A 16,232-nucleotide genomic window follows, 5' to 3' on the forward strand; every position below is an offset into this window, starting at 1 on the left:
GATACACACAGAGACTAAAAACATATAGTAGTAAAATTAAGGAACTCAAAATCAGTGATGGTATTGTGGTATTGTGTATCAAACTGGCAAATTTAGGGACGCCTGGGTGGCTCAGTAGGTGAAGTGTCTGCCTTCGGCTCAAGTCATGATCCCAGGGTCCTGGGATCAAGTCCTGCTTCGGACTCCTTGCTCAGTGGGGAGTCTGCTCCCTCTTCCTGCTTTTCCCTCTGCCTGCCACTCTCCCTGCTTGTGCTCTCTCTCTCTCTCTCTGAGACAAATAAATAAAAATCTCAAAAAAAAAAACTATCAAACTGGCAAATTTAAAAGCAAATAAAATTTGGGCACCTGGGTGCCTCAGTTGTTAGGCATCTGCCTTTGGCTCAGGTCATGATCCTAGGGTTCTGGGATCAAGCCCTGCATCGGGCTCCCTGCTCAGCAGGAGGCCTGCTTCTCCCTCTTCCACTCCCCCTGCTTGTGTTCCCTCTCTTGCTGTGTCTCTCTCTTTCAAATAAATAAATAAAATCTTTTTTAAAAAAGCAAATAAAATTCACCATGGACAAGAATATGGGGAAATAGATTTTTAGACTATATTGGCAAGGGTATAAATTGGCACTTCCCTTCCTTTTTAGGGCAGGTTGGTACAGAATTATCCCAAAGCTTAGAATTTTGCATATGCTTGATGAGGCAATTCCAGCTCTAGGAAGTTATGATAAGAAAACAGTTCAGATCACTGGAGCCAAAACATGTGAGTTTGAACTTGGCTATACCAGTGACCAGCTCTGTGATCTCAGACAAGTGACTTTACCTCTCTGAACCTCTGTTTGCTTATCTGTAAAAAGGAATTTATATATATATATATATATATATATATATATAGTAGTGAGGGTGAAATGAGATAATTTCACAACATAATTTGTACAAGATGCTCAGCACAGGGCCAAGCATAGAGCAAATCTTGTGCTGCTGCAGGGGGTGGGGGGTGTGATATCTTGATGGTGATTATATATAGAAAATAAAGGCTAGAGGACATGTACCAAAATATCAAAAGTGGTCATCTCTGGGAGAGGAATAATTTTATTTTCCAAATGCCTTTCTATTTTCTTCCAGTTTCCTACTGTGACCATATATTGTTTTGTAATAAGGAACAAATGATGACAGTTAAAACACAATGTGTGTCATTCTTGCAAAGCCCACCTTTGAAGGTATTGAGGAACCCAATGGGCCGGGCCAGAGGTGGGGGCAGCAGTCAAGAGAAAGGTCTGCTGACCAGTCCCACACCCCCGAGGCCTGAGCCTGGGTTGGTATCCAAAGGGAGGCCCTGGAAGGAAGTAGTGGAGACTATAGATTGGAAGGCCAGACCTGATTACTCACCATGCGACCTCAGCCAAGCACCTTCACCTCTCTGTGCCTCAGTTTCTTCATCTGTATAATGGGCATGTAGTATCTCTACCTCATAGGGCTGTTGAGGCTTTAGTGACTTTTTAGTTCTTGGCACAGTGTCCAGCGGACAGTAAAGGTTGTCTGTTGTTACTGTTATTATTGTCACGAGTATTGTTATAATTGTCCCTCATTGCCTTCGGTGCAGGTGGAGAGGAGAGGGGACTGGCCAGTCTAAAGTGGGCTCCATCTCCCTCACAGCTTGGGGCATGATGTGAGAGAGACATCTCAGCCCTGCTGGGTCTCTCGGGCAGACCACCCCATCTCCCTGGGCCTCAGACACCCCCCTCTCACCAGTGGGGACAGTAATTTCTACCTTGTGAAGAATAAATGGTCCCCATATCCAGTGCCCACAACACCAAAGGCACCTAATATTTGTTCCTTCTCTTTGTGGATGACCCATGGCATCAGGGAACAAGGAAAAGAGTGGGAGAGGCCACGTGCCCAGGCTGGGTTGGGGTCAGGTGCCTCAGCCACCCAAAGGCATCCCCCGAAGAAGCTCCAGCTGCCCCTCCTCCGGCTCCCTGATGGCTGTAGAGGGAACAGGAATGACACAAGAACATTAATCTGCCTCATTAATTCGCTTTGTTCCAGAGTTGTAGTAATTAGACCTGCAGTCTGGGCAGCATTAGGAGCCGGGCAGGGGTCAACCCGGCTGCTGGCCCCCTGCCTGCCCAACTACTGCCAGGCACTCTGTCCCTGGGGAGAGGGGCCAGAGAAGGGGGTTTCCCTGGCAGCAGAGTTCCTTGGCTTCTGTTCACTTACTCAGTCACAGTCATTCAACGGATGTTTACTGAGCACCTACTATGTGCCAAGGAGACTGTCCGCTGTGTTTAGTTAGGTGTGGCTGGAAGAGTGGGGGGCAGATAGCAGGAGATGAGGTCATAAACATAAGAGAGGCATTCAGCTGTAGGAAGGACTTGTCCTTGGAGAGTCATTGGAGAACTTGGAGTGAGGAGGTGATGTGATCATATTTGCATTTCATGAGACTTTCCATATGGAAAGGGGCACCATGAGGAGTCTGGGCCTGTCATTGTTGGAGGCATTGAGGAATGTGGTTGGCTTGGGGATGAGGCATGAATCAGGGGTTGGACAAGGCAAAGGGTTCATACCCTTCTTCCCTCATCTGCTTCAGTAAGAAGTGGGCTGATGTCCACGGTCCCTCTCCTGACAGCCTGCAGGCTTTCCCTCGCCCTGACCATGCTTCTCCCCACCACGTCCTCTCCACTCAGCCAGGCCTCGGCTACAGGGAGGGGCCCAAGCTGACATAATCATGAACCTCCAGAACTAAAATTTGCTTTGTGTATTAGTAGTGATGAAAGGTTTATATCTTAGCTCATTTTGTCTGCATAGCACCCATGATAGGTAAACACAATTCTTTCTGTTTTACTGATAAGGAAACCGAGGCACAAGGAGGTAATATTTTTTGCCCAAGAACACTGAGCTAGTGGCAGACAGAGCAAGGATTTGAACCCAGGTTGGATAGGTTGCCAAACCCATCTTTTCTACCACTAACTGCCCCAACGGTCCCTCCCAGCCCTGGGGTTTCATGAAATAAGCACCAGCATTGGGTTGGTGATAGGGCACCAGGTACCATGTTGGGAGCATCACTTTGCATCATCTTCTGTCCCTGGCAGCCCCAGGAGGGAGTGTCCCCATTTCACAGGTGAGAAAATGAAGGCTCAGAGGAGCATGGAGTTGCCTAAGGTCAGCACTGGGTTGTCCTCTCCCACCCCTGTCCCCCACCAGTCACAGCCCCCTCAATGACCTCAATTTCCTAAGGTAAAGCAGCTTGTTAGCATCTCAAAGAGCCCTCTCTGCCTGCCATGTATATTCATGGAGCTTCAAAAAGGAAGCTCCAGACAGGAGACTCTTTCTTTCCTTCCAAGAGCAAATTCTCACCCTCTCAGATGCAGGAAATGTAGTCTGGCTGGAAAAAGACTTAATTTCTTTCTCTTTTTCACTGGCTAGTCAAAGAAAGCTGCTTCCCCCAGCTCTGACGACAGACAGGGCTGGTTCACACTCTGCCTGGTCGGTTGGAGAAGGTGGGGGGCTTCTGAGCTGCTGGCCTTGCGACACCCTCCTAGGCCATCTGGGCTCACTTTGGAGCCAGAGAGCAGGGGGTGGCGTTCAGAGAGAGCCTGGGCATCAGGCACCCTACTCACCTGCTTCATGTGCTCTCTGTAAACGCAGCTCTACTCTCCTTGCATTTGGGATATGTGAAATTTTTCATAAGAGGGTGTTAATAAAGGGTTTTTTTTTTTTAATTAAAAACAAAAACAAAAACACCACACTGCAGGCTAGTGTCTCTGGAGTGAGGGCCACCCCCTCCAGGCGTGGCATCCCAGACCTTCACAGTCAGGCTTCTCTGGTGCTGCGGCCACAGGGAAAGTCTGCTCTCTGCTCCCCCAGCTCCTCACTCTGCCCTTTGCACGTGCTTTCCCCTCAGGCCTCCTGGAAACGTGCTCATTCCTCAGGACTTAGGTCCAGTCACCTCCTCCTGGAAGCCCTCCCTGATTCCTTTAGGTGGTCGCACCTGCCTCTCTCAGAACCCCTTGTCCACCAAGGCATAAACAGTGCTTTGGGCCTGTGCTCTGTCCTTTACCCTGGTATGGCTTTGATTTCTTGTGGCCCCACAGAAGGCAGGTTTCTCCCATATGTTCATGAGGAAACCGAGGCTCAGAGAGCTGAGGTCACCTGCCCAAGGTGGGCAATGGCATGAGGATTCGATCGAGCGTGTGGCTCTGTCTTCCAGGCCCCCAAACTGCTCCCATCTCTGCCCTACACATCACATAGAACTTTGTAACACAGGTCTTTCTGACAGGGTCTCCCCTGCTGGAGCCCGGAAGCCCCCCCAAGGATGGGTCCCAGGCTCTGGAGCCTGTGTACCCAGCCCAGGGGTGGCGCCAAGGAGCTGCTGACAAGTGTTTGTCAGATGGGAGAAACCTAGATCTGAAATCCTGGAGACCCATCTCGCTGCCCCCCCGCTCCCCCAGGCCCTGCCATTATGGAGTGAAGACCAAGGCTTCTGTGACACCAAGAAGTGTCACAGAAGCTGCCTGCAGAGGCCTGGGGACAGGAAACCCAGGGAGGCTGGAAAGTCACTGCCCCCACCTGCCCACAGAGATGGCCAGGTATTTGGGGAGCAGGGGCTCCATGGACTACAGGGAGGTTATGTTTGCTGGATGGTTCAGCAAGCATTGATTGAGCACTTACTGTGTGCCAGGTACAGTTGTAGGTACTGGGGACACAGCTGTGAGCAAGGCCAGACCCAGTTGGTGCTTTCACAGGGCTCTCGTGAGAGGAGCAGAGGGTGAACAAACAAGAAAGTGATAAAAATGCTCCAATGTGGAAAAGAATGGAGGGGCCTGGGGATGGTGAGGATCGGAGGCTTTGGAAAGTGCTGTGGAGGCTGAGCTCTAGCCCATCAGGGGGGTGTGGGCTGCATCTCAGACAGACTGCATAGGGCCTGAGGTGGAGAAAGTCTGGGCTTAATCAGGGAACGAATGATATGGGGGTGTCACCCCAGGGCCAGGGGTAGGGGAGTGCGCCAGAGGAGATGGGAAGCCATTGGCAGGAACTGGGGGGGTGCAGGGGGGCAGGGTTTGGTTTCAGAGCAGTTTGCAGGGGCCCAGATGAAGATGGAGACCTGGTGTAGGAGGCTGGTGCAGTTCTCGGGGGAGATGAAAGTCGATCCAGTCAGGACGGGGGATGGGGACGGGGAGGTGAGGGGCCAATTAGATTTAAGTGACAGGGCCCATTGGCTTTTGTTCCAGGCTGAGTGAGGGAAAGGAGGTAGGTCTGGCTGAGCCCTGGAGATGGGGGACACTGGCTCTGAGGCCTGGGTGGGGGAGAGAGGGGCTGGGGTGCAGAGCCAAAGCCCTCCTCATGAGGATCACCGAAGTGGCCCCAGGGGCGGCTGGGTCCCTGGCACAGGGTGGTCCCTTTCTCTGAAGCCAGTTCCTCCCAACCGGTGTCTGGGACTGATGTGTCTATTGGAGGTGAAAATCATGCCTCCTGCCTGTGCCCCAAATTGCCCCCTGGGGGTGGCAGAACGCCAGGTGCCCATTTTAATTCTCCGACAGTCGTACTGTTTTATTGTTCCTATTTGGGGTTTTATTATTATTGCTGCTAATTGTTTGAAAAGGCCTTTTAATTAAAGCTGCAGGTTGGAGCTGGTGCCTGCGCCCTTGGGGTGGGTGGGAGGAAGACTTGCTGAGGGCTTACTCCATTCCTTACAGAGCTGGGGGCTTCTGCTCTAGGGCCCATGGCCCCTTCCACACAGAGACCAAGGCAGGTGGCCCTGCCATTGAGGTGGTGGCAGCATCTACTGTCGGGCCCCAGCCCTCCTCCTGTGATGCAACCAGAGGATATTTCCAGAACAGGTGACATGACACTAGTTTCCTGTTCAAAACCTTCCATGGCTCCCAGTGCCCTTTCCTGGAGGAGGCTGTGAGCCTGGTGGTGGAGAGCTTACAGGATGTATCTGGGTTTATGTCTTGTCTTCGCCATTTTGTGGCATCAGGGCCTTGGGCAAGTTGCTTAATGGCCCACAGCCTCAGTTTGCTCATCTATAAAATGGATATGCTGAGTGTTTGCCTCATAGGGTTGTTAAGAGGAATAAAGAGAAGGGGTGCCTGGGTGGCTCAGTCGTTAAGCGCCTGCCTTCGGCTCAGGTCATGATCCCAGGGTCCTGGGACCGAGCCCCGCATTGGGCTCCTTGCTTAGCGGGAAGCCTGCTTCTCCCTCTCCCACTCCCCCTGCTTGTGTTCCCGCTCTCGCTATCTCTCTCTCTCTGTCAAATAAATAAATAAAATCTTTTTTTAAAAAAAAAAAGAGGAATAAAGAGAAGATTCAGCATGTGGCCCATATTGAACACTCCATAAGTGGAGGTGATATTGTTGTGGCTATCAAGATTGTGAGGGTCCAGGGAGGATCACACAGCAGGTGCTCTGCAAACATTAGCTGCCCTTACCCATTGTTACCACTGTTCCCTCCCCACTCCTCCTCTTGTCCCAGAACATGCTGGAGACTTGACCCATTCTTTACTTTTGCACATGCTGACTCTCCATCTGTGGTGCCTCCCTCACCCTTGCCCACCTGGACGTTCTTCCAGAACCAGGTGTGGATGTGCCTCCCCTGGGAAGCCTTCTCTACCTCCTCCCTGGGACCTGGGTTCTCAGCTGTCTGAACCTTCCCTCCTAGGCCCCTGGTATCCTGCCTTCAATTGCTGATTGACTCCCAGGGGTTGCAAACTCAAGCACCTGCAGAACCCAGGAAATCAGGTCAAAGAGGAATGCTGCGGAGGGAAGGACTGTAGGTAACCCTTTTGTAAGACTCGTGTTCCTAATAGCTGCTCCCATCCTGTGGCCAGTTCCCTTTAGAGGGTTTGCCCAGCCAGTCCATGTTTATTAAACATCTGTTGTGTGTTACCCTGAGCTACAGGGCGCTGCCTCCATTTTCGTCTTAATAACCACCAATGACATCTTTCTGTGCCCATATGACTGATAGACAAAGGCTACAGAGCTGAAGTTTCTCACTCCCAAGGTCGCCTGGTTGACAACTGCTGATGTCCCATACTGTGCTTCTTCCCTTGACCAATGTTGGCAGCTCTGTCTATATCACATTTCTTCCCCAGGGGCTTTGCATTTGCTGTTCCTTCTGCCTGGAACTTTTTGCCCCCAAATACTTGCAGGACTTTCTCTCTCACTTCATTCAGACCTGAGTTCAAATGTCACCTCCTCAAAGAGCCCTCTGTCCCACTTCTTACCCTGTTTTGTTTTGCCTCATAACAATGGTCACACCCTGACGTAGTATACATATGTTTAATTTCCATTTCTCCCACGGGCCTTCAGGGTCAGCAGCCACATTTATTTTGCTCACCTCTTATCTCTAGTCCCTCGAATGGTAGCTGGTGGTATATAGTACCCACAGGTGTTGTGGCTGAGTGACTCCCCTGGTTTGCAGATTTCCCTGACATGTGGCATTGGGTGGGATGACGGGAGGGGGTCCTGGAGTCCAGCAATCCCAGGGACAGGGTAACTGGAGGGCCCTGCTTTGCCCAGAAGGAGGCTCCGTCCACCATCAGCCTCTCCCATTCCTCCCGTTTCTTTTGCTCCCTTGATGTGCTCCCACTTGACTGTGGCCTTGAGACCAACCAGAGCATCAGTCCATCTTTGCTCCTGCCTGATGCAGAAACACCCCCTTCTTCCTGGGGCTGCTAGAGCCAAGCAGCCTCCCACATGGGCCCCCCACCAGCACCTCATCTCTGTCTCTGCCCTCTCTCTGCTGTGCCCACACTTCTGCCTCCTCTTAACAGCTCATCCATTAGAAGCTTTTGGACTTGGGGGGGCCTGGGGAGCTGGGAAAGTGGGCGACAGAAGGAGGATCAGGCTCAAGCAGCAGTAGCATTTCCCCCCTTCTACGTAGGGATGGCTAAACCCGCTTTGCAAGTTAGACACTGAGGTTCAGCAAGGTTTAGTTGCTTGCCAGGGACAGAGCCCAGATTCAACTGCCAGCATTATTCACATATCCATGGGAGGTCACATTTGTTCCGGCCCTGAGGGCAAAGCTAGAGCCCACAAAGTTTCAGGGGGTCACTGCCCATTTGCCCAGAAATCCATTCAAGCGACACGATTGTGTCCAGGAGCCATGCTGTGTGTGGGACTGGGAGGGCAGTTGCATGGACTGGGGGAGGGGGCTGGGACTGCTGGGGATGGTGCCTGAGAAGGCAGTCGAAATTTGGGGCTTAAAGGATGAGCAGACATCCCCCAGAAGTTGAGGAAGGAGGTGAGGGTAACAGGGAGGCTTTAGGCACTCAGCACTGAACAGACACCAGTGGGGAAGGTGGGTCAACAGGTTCCTTCTGGAGGGTGGGGTTCAGGCCTAGATGGGAGGTGGGGATACCCACTTCTCTGGCATTTCCTGGCTCTGGGGTCCTAAGCAGTGGGCAGAGTTGTAATGATTACACCTCCTCTCTGAAGAAGGAGCTTCCACACCCAGGCAGTTTTAAGCCCAGACTTATTTTCCCTGATGTGTCCCTGGGAGGGCCCACAAGTTGCTCCCGCTCATCTATCCTCTGTGCCCTTTCAGCCTCTCCCAGGGATAGAAGAGCCCTGCCTGGGCTAGGAATGGGGGGGAGCTGGTGACCCTATCAGGTATCCAGAGGCCCTTACCTCACTCAGTCTCCTCTCCTCCTCATCACTAGGCCAAGAGGGAATGGGGGTTGCCTATTCCAGGATGAGGAAGCTGAGGCCCCAAGAGGGAGGGGCTTGGCAGGCCTAAGTTCCTGCCCTAGTTCTGTGGACTGCACAGCATGAACCTCATCGTCCTTGGCTGTTCAGGAAGCAGGGGGGTAGGGAGCAGGTCAGAGAAGCAAGGGGGAAGCTTCTTAAATTGTGTGTGATGTAGTGGACACGGGTGGAGAGCATGGTCTGCTCAGAACTGGGTGCTGCTGGGAATTCAGCTATGAATGCAAGGGGGAGGCAGAGAGGCCCGTCTGTGGAGTCTGCTAGAACAATAGTCCGAAACACCAGTCATTCACTTAGTAAATATTTATTGAGCACTACCTGTGGGCGAGGCCCTGTCCAGACCATCTTCTGCCTTCAGGGAAATAGTCCAGTGAGGGAGACAGTCATCAAATGACCACAAAAATAAATAAATGCAACCCTGCAATAAAACGGAGGGTCCCAACCTCGTGGGGGTTTGGGAAGCCATCCCGGGGGAAACCTCACTTGAGCTAAGTTCTGAAGAATGAGTGACCGCTGTCCAGGTGAAGAGGGAGGGAAGGGACAGTATGGCAAAGGTGCCAAGGCAGGAGGGAGCAGGGCTTGCTGGAGGGCCTGGGAAAAGGCTGGGAGGGTGGAAGGGGGGCGGGGTGGGCGGTGGGGGGTCAGTTGGTGGCAGCATTAGGGCTGGAGGCTAGAGCAGGGGAAGGCAGAGGGAACTGTAGTAGCCAGGGGTGTCTGATTAGCATATTCATGGTCATGGCAAACTTCATGAATATGCTAATCTGCCCTCCGAGGGGTGGTGTCTTCCCTCTGCGGTAGAGGGAGGCCTAGATTCCCAACATCCTCTCCTTCTGGGATTGGAACCCCAAGTAGGAGTGGGGTGGGGCATCCCTCACGTCCCCAGTGTCAGCTCCTCCTTCCTCCTGGCTGCCCGCCAGTCCGTGCACTCCCTCCCGCTCTCAGGAAATTCTGGCTGTTCCGGAAGTGGGGATGGTACAGAACAGGGGTGTCCCTGCAACACCCCCCCACACACACAGAGGGCCAGGCCCCATCTTGTGATTCACCTGCACGTGGCTGGCTTCCCAGGAGCAGAGGCATCGTGAGAGGGACTTCAGTGACTCACCTTTCCAGGGGCACGTGGTGGGGGATGGAGAGGCTCAGGGAGGAAGCTACCAGGGGCTCCCTACAATCTCTAGCCCCATGCCCAGAGCCCTCGGACATATATCTCCAGCTTAGGTCAGGGGTCTCCGCTGGTCTCAGGGCACTGTGGCCCCTGTGGTCAGTAAAGTGGTCACACCAGATCAAAGGTGTGGGTTGAACCCCCCCATCCCACCACGCCCCATCTGTGAGTCCCTAGGGGGCAGAACTGAGAAGTATGAGAAGTTGAGGGGAGAGAAAAGCAGCTTCCCAGGTGGTCTTCCACCTAGGCCTGGCCCCTCAGGGGGCTGTCAGGAGGCTGGATCCATGAGGGGGGTCAGGAGCCAAAGTGCTTCATGCAGGTGCTGAGATTCAGCGGGTGGAGGGGGCGGCATAATTAGCTGTCACGGAGAAGTAGTGAGTCAGGCACCACTCGTAGCTTTGAGTCAGCCCTAGGGGGTGAAGGGAAAGGGGACAAGGCCAAGGTCACATTCGAGCAGTTTGGGCCAGGCGTCCCAGAGCACCTCCCACTGCTCCCCCAGGCTCCTCCGTGTTCCCGTTCCAGTTCCGGTGGTAGCTCTGGGGAGCCTGGAAGTCCTTGCATGCCCTCTTGCAGAGAGAGTGAAACTGAGGCCCCAGAGGGAACACACTCGCCCTTGCTCGGTCCTCCCTGCCTATAGCAGCTCTTTTTTCAGGTCCTTGAACACTATACCAAGCTGCTCCCTACCTCAGGGGTCTTGCCTGACTGTCCCCTCTGCTCACAACACTTCCCCAGTCCTTACCTATCAAGGCTCTCAGCATGCTGTCCTTTTCAGAGGGGGACTTTCTGTGACCCTGTCTCAGCCCCCTAGTTTTCTCAGTCCCAGGCCCTTGGGACATTTATTACCACTTATATTTGACCAGTTTTGTCTCTTGTCTTTGCTAGAAAGTAAGCTCTGTGAGCTTAGAGTCCACGTCTGTCTTGTCCAGTGCTCTAACCCGGTGCCTGGCCTATACCAGCAGCGACGTGGAAATACCTGGCACTTACTGAGCGTGTACTGTGCGCCAGGCACAATGCAACCACGTTCGTAAGCCTGCCGTCCCTCAGTAACCCCGGGAGTTCGGCATGGTTTCCCTCATTCCCGTTTTAGAGAAGAGGAAACAGGAGGCTCCTGCAGGGAGGAGGCGGATTTGATGGGGGCCTTCTGCCCGGAGCCTGCACGCATAGGCCCCCGGGCTCTCCCCGTGCTCCCTCTACTCTGACGCACACAGTAGGTGCACACAGTAAGCACTTGATAAATAGTGGTTGGGTGAATAGATGGGAAGCCAGGCTTCTCCCAGTCACTCGGACATTGAGGGAAGAGCTGGCCTGTCACCACAGCTTTCATCTTTGGGCCTTTTAGATGCTGCTGGGGCATTGTCCTCAGCACCTGGCGGGACCATGACAGCCTCCTGCCTTCCTGCCAGGTGGCAGTACGGGCTCAGCTCCCCAGGGACACTGCATTCGATTTTCTCATTTCTTTGAGCAGATTGAAGAGGGGGAACAGAGGCAGCCTGTTGGACCCAGGACATCGGGAGGAGAGGTTTAATTTCCCAGGAACCCCTGGCAGCTGGAACGGACCCCTGAAGTCAGGAGAGGGGACTGTGAATACAGACACAGCAGCCAGCTGGAGTCTTCCTGGGGTTGGATGGAGCTGGGTGGTGGCTCAGCGTGCTGCCCCACTTCCTCTCCCTGGGCTGGGGTCTCCCCAGTGAGAGGGGCAAAGCTCAGAAGCTTTAGATCCAAGGACCTCCACACACCTGCTGTGTGACCTTGGGCAAGTCACTCCTCCTCTCAGACTCCTCTTTGATAAAGTGGGGGGTACAGCATCGTTCCTGTCTGTTTGCAAACTGTGAGGACCTGGGAAGCTGAAGGGGTGACTCCACAAGGAGTAATGGGAGTACCTGTTGACTGAATGGGGAGTGGGGAAGGCGGGGGAGACAGGTGCGTGGGGACCTGTCAGGGTCAGGGGAGGCTGTGAGGGGCTGGGCACTTCAGCCTGGCAAGTTCCCCGGCCTTGAAGGCCAGGCCCAGTTCCTGCAAAGCTGCCTTGCAACAGCCTCAATCCTGCCAATGTTGATTAATGGCCACAAGATGCCTGGGCTCCAGCAGCCGCCCTGCTCCGTGAAATCAGCTGTGATTTATGGGATGGGGGCCCTCAGAGAGCAACTGTCTGAGCTCGGAGAAGCCTCAGAAAAATGGGTCAGTGCAAGGCGGGGCCTGGAAGGAGGCTACCACGGCCAACTGGAAGGGGTTCAGACACTGGCTTCTCTGCCCCATGGTCCTGGTGGGGAAACTGAGGTTCATGGAGGGCAGGTGACATGCCCAAGGCCACTCAGCCGAGGGATTCCTCATTGTCAGGACTTGTTACTCTGCCACTTGCAGCCGGAGAGAGGCATACCCCAAGCTGCCTGGAGCACACATTTTGTACTGTTATTTGCCAGCAGAGAGGCTTCTTCCTCTGACTGGCAGCAGAAACCAAAAGCCAGAGCCATTGTGTGGTGCTGGAAAGGACTTTAGACTTCAGGGTGGCTAGGGAAGGCCTCTCAAAGGAGGTGACACTTATGCTAAGCCCTGAGGGATGAGAGGAACCGGTCATTCATGTAAATGCTGGGGAGACTGAGCCAAGTGGGGGGACCAGCAGGACCATGAGCTAGGAGGTGGGACAGAGGCTGGTTGGTTCAGGGAAGAGTAAGGAGGACAGGTGGCTGCTGGGGCTAAATGAGGGGGTGAGGAGGGGGAGCTGATGCTGGCAAGGGAACAGGGGCTCATCAGACCCCATGAGGTTTTATGGGCCCCAGTCAGGAGTGTGGCTCTTACCTAAGTGCACTGGGAAGGCTCTAGCAGTGTGCAAGCAGCTCTGCTTTACTTTTTCCAAACACACCTCCCACCTCTATGTGAAAGAGAATTGGGGGGGGCATGTGGGAAAAGGGGGGCCTGGGAAGGCGGCCACTGCAGACTTTGGGGTAAAAGTGGCTAAGGAGGACCCAACCCTGGAGCTGGGATTTGTCCCTGGGATTTCTCCTTTCAGCTTCTCACCCCACTGTGGGCAGTGACCAATTCTGATGTCTCAAAACCCATTCCAGTCCATGCTCCGCTTGATGCCTCACACCAAGGCCCAGAAACCCTGTTTCTTAGAGGCAATACCACATCAGACCAACTTTCTAACTTGCTCAAGGTCACCCAGCTTAGAAGGAACAGAGCTAGGGTAGGAAGCCAGGTTTCTGGGTTCCACCACTCCTTAGTACCTCACTTGCCCCTCATCCCCACCAGAGATAAAGGCTGTACCTCCTCAAGGAAAAAAATTGGGGTTTTCAGGCTGCAGGAGCCCCCTATTGGGCAGATTTGAACTATATCTGTGAGTGCATGCTTGCATGCATGCACTTCACGCAGCAGGAAATTTGGGACGGAAACAGCTTGGGTGCATGTCTGGATCTTCTCTGTGCTGGGAAACCAGGCCAGAACTAGAGGGGCCCCAGCAGTGCTGCTCTGGCCCTGCCCTCCTCCCCAACCCCCACACTCGGGTGCCTGCTGGCAAGGGCACTGGCAGGCGCAGAGTGGCTGCTAGCCTGTGGCTGCAGCTGACACACATTGTCTCTGGGCCACTTCATGTCTCTGCCTTTGACAGAGGACCCTCCAGCAGGACGGAGGGATCACCATGGAGGGAGCTGCCTGCCCGCAGTTCTAGCTGACCTGGGCATGGGGGTGTCCTGTTCACCTTGCTGGGGGGAGCCTGGCTTGGAGCAGTAGGAAGAGATCTGACTGAGAGGTGGGACCCTGGGTTTTCTGGGGACTTGTGATAAGTTAGGACTCTGTCTGGTCCTGGTTCATAGTTTCCCCATCTGGACAGTAGGAGTGGAGTGGGGTAGATTCAGCGGTTTGCAAGGTTCGCTAGTCTGAATCTCTGCTCCCCACTTCACTAGTTCTGTGATTTTGGGCAACTGACTTCACCTCTCTGTGCTTCAGAATGTTCATCTGTATTCTTATTCCCATTTTAGTAGTAGTTTATAGGACTTCTGTGAGCAGAAGCAGGTAAAATTCTTGGAAGACCAGGCACACAGCAGACACCCAGTTACAGTTAGCTCTCAAAATAACAGGTACACAATCTAACAGTAATAGCCAGCATTCACTGGGCCCCTCTATGCACCATGTACTGCATCTGCATTCACTCTTCACTTCAGATTCACGAGGTCAGTATGGTTACTGTCCCCATTTTACATTAAGGGAAAGGCAAAGGGCTCCCCTGAAATCACACTGCTGGGAAATGTGGAGCCCAACTGGTCATAGTCCTCTGCCTATCCTTAGGTACTCATCTTCCTTCCTGAATTCCCAGCCCCCAGCAGAGCTGGCTCCTTGAAGTGTTTGCCACGGGGAAGGGGATCCAGCCTCAAGAGCCTTGCTGGCGTTTCAGCACCGCGGACAGCGCACTCGGTTGGGTTGGCTCCCTGGTTGAGTGACAGAACTGCCCTCAGCTCTGCCTGGGGCCCTGGGTGGCAGGTATTCTTCAGGGGGCTGGGGCCCTCCACCTCATCCTAACCATGTGGAGACAGCAGGGCTCTGGATGAATTAGCAAAGCCAAGTGTCATCCCTTCTGCTGACTCAGTGAGTCTGCTGGACATGGAGGCGGTTCCTTCTGGGAGGGGAGGAGCCAAGGCACCACTTCCAGGTCCCAGCATCACCACAGCCCCATCCTAGGTTCTGGCATCACTATGACAGTGGGTGGCAGGTGCACTCCCAAAGACCCGGCTCCAACAACACCAGGCTGACTTGGTCTTGGGAAGCCCAAGGGCTGAGTTTGAAAGGTCCTGGGGTCACGACTCTGCTCTCCTTCCCGTCCACCGTGCAGAAGAGGAAAAAAGGTTCAGAGAAAAGAAGGCTGGATTCCTGGGATGTGCCGGCTGGAAAGTTCTTAGGGACCAGCTGGCCCCACTGCTCCATTATATAGATGAGAAAACTGAGGCAAAGAGACCATCCTCAGGGAGATCTGCAGTAGGTTGCCCCCCACCACCACCAAGTAATTGTCTTCTGGAAGAATCACTTATTTTCCTATCTCACAAGTGTCATAATTTGAAAGTATGCGTTGTTTGTGTGTTTGGTGTCTCTTCCCTTCTAGCAGACACACTGGGGACAGGGCCATTTGTTCATGGCCGTATCCCAGGGCTGGTGCACACTGAGGTGGTTAGAGTGTGGACTCTAGGGCCAGCTGACCTGGGTTCAAATCCCAGCTCTTGCACTTACCGGCTGTGAGACCTCAGGCAGGTCACTTTTCTCTGAGCCTCAATTTCTTCATCTGTGAAATAGGGAGAATGATGGCACCTGCCCCATAGGATTGTCTGAAGTTTTGCTCAGATGGTATGAGGACTGAGCCTTGCACATGATGAATGCTGGTCAGTGTCAGCTGTTGTCTTTGTTACTGATTGGTGGGTGCTTAATAAATGGCTGGCTCGGTCTGTAGAGCATGCAACTCTTGATCTCTGGGCTGTGAGTTCAAGCCCCATGTTGGATGTAAAGTTTACTTAAAAATAATAAAATAAATGGTGAATGACTGAGCAGAATCTGCCTGCCAGCCCTCACCAGAGGGCTTTATCCTTTCCTTCAGGATATCAGAGGCAACTGCTTCCTAATTCTATTACTTTTTTTTTTTCATTCTAGTGGACATTTACTGCTCACCTGCTTTTTCAGAAGGCCTTAAAATTCAGCATGCACTGGAATCCCTTGGAGAGACTTGACAGTGCAAATCCCTGGCCCAGTTAAGACTCCAGGGATCTGAACCTCTCTGGACAGAGTCCAGGGTCTGCATTGTTATGGGCACCCCATGCTTGTCATCCGTGGTGGGAAGCTGTTGTGGCTGCCTTGAGGAGTTCAGTGATGAACTGCCCTGTAGCTGTGGGTGGGGCGGGCCGATGAGATGGCCCTGTTCATTCTCAGCAGGACTTTGGGCTTCATTCCACCACCTGGGGAAGCCTGAGCAAGGTGCTGGGCTCAGAGGAGGGAAGGGCAAACTCCAGAGAGGAGCCATCAGGGAAGGCCTCCTGGGGGTAATGGTGTTTCTACCAGGCCTTGAAGAGTGGGGAGGATGTTGCCCAGCTGAGATTGGCAGATGGCATCATGGATGGGGGAGCAGCACGCACAAAGTGATGGAGGCAGGAAAAACAGGTTGTGCCTGGTGTGTGGTGTGGGTTGAGGGAGTAGATGGTATATTCAGAGGAGTAGGTGGGGTTTGTCTGGATTGCCAAGGGCCTTGAATGCTATGTCTTATACAATCCCCTTTACTCCCTTTCTCTGTTTTCCTTCCATCCCGCCAACGTCTTGGGACCCATTTGTTTCACCCGCAACCCCAATTATGCCCCTCCTCAGCCCCAGGGCTTCCCCACCCACCTCTGTCCTCTTAAAACTCATTTACACCCTGA

This window comes from Eumetopias jubatus, unplaced genomic scaffold (assembly GCF_037043125.1).
Source record: "Eumetopias jubatus isolate StellerSeaLion01/CBP00866 unplaced genomic scaffold, mEumJub1_p1.0 scaffold_9, whole genome shotgun sequence".
Lineage (NCBI taxonomy): Eukaryota > Metazoa > Chordata > Mammalia > Carnivora > Otariidae > Eumetopias > Eumetopias jubatus.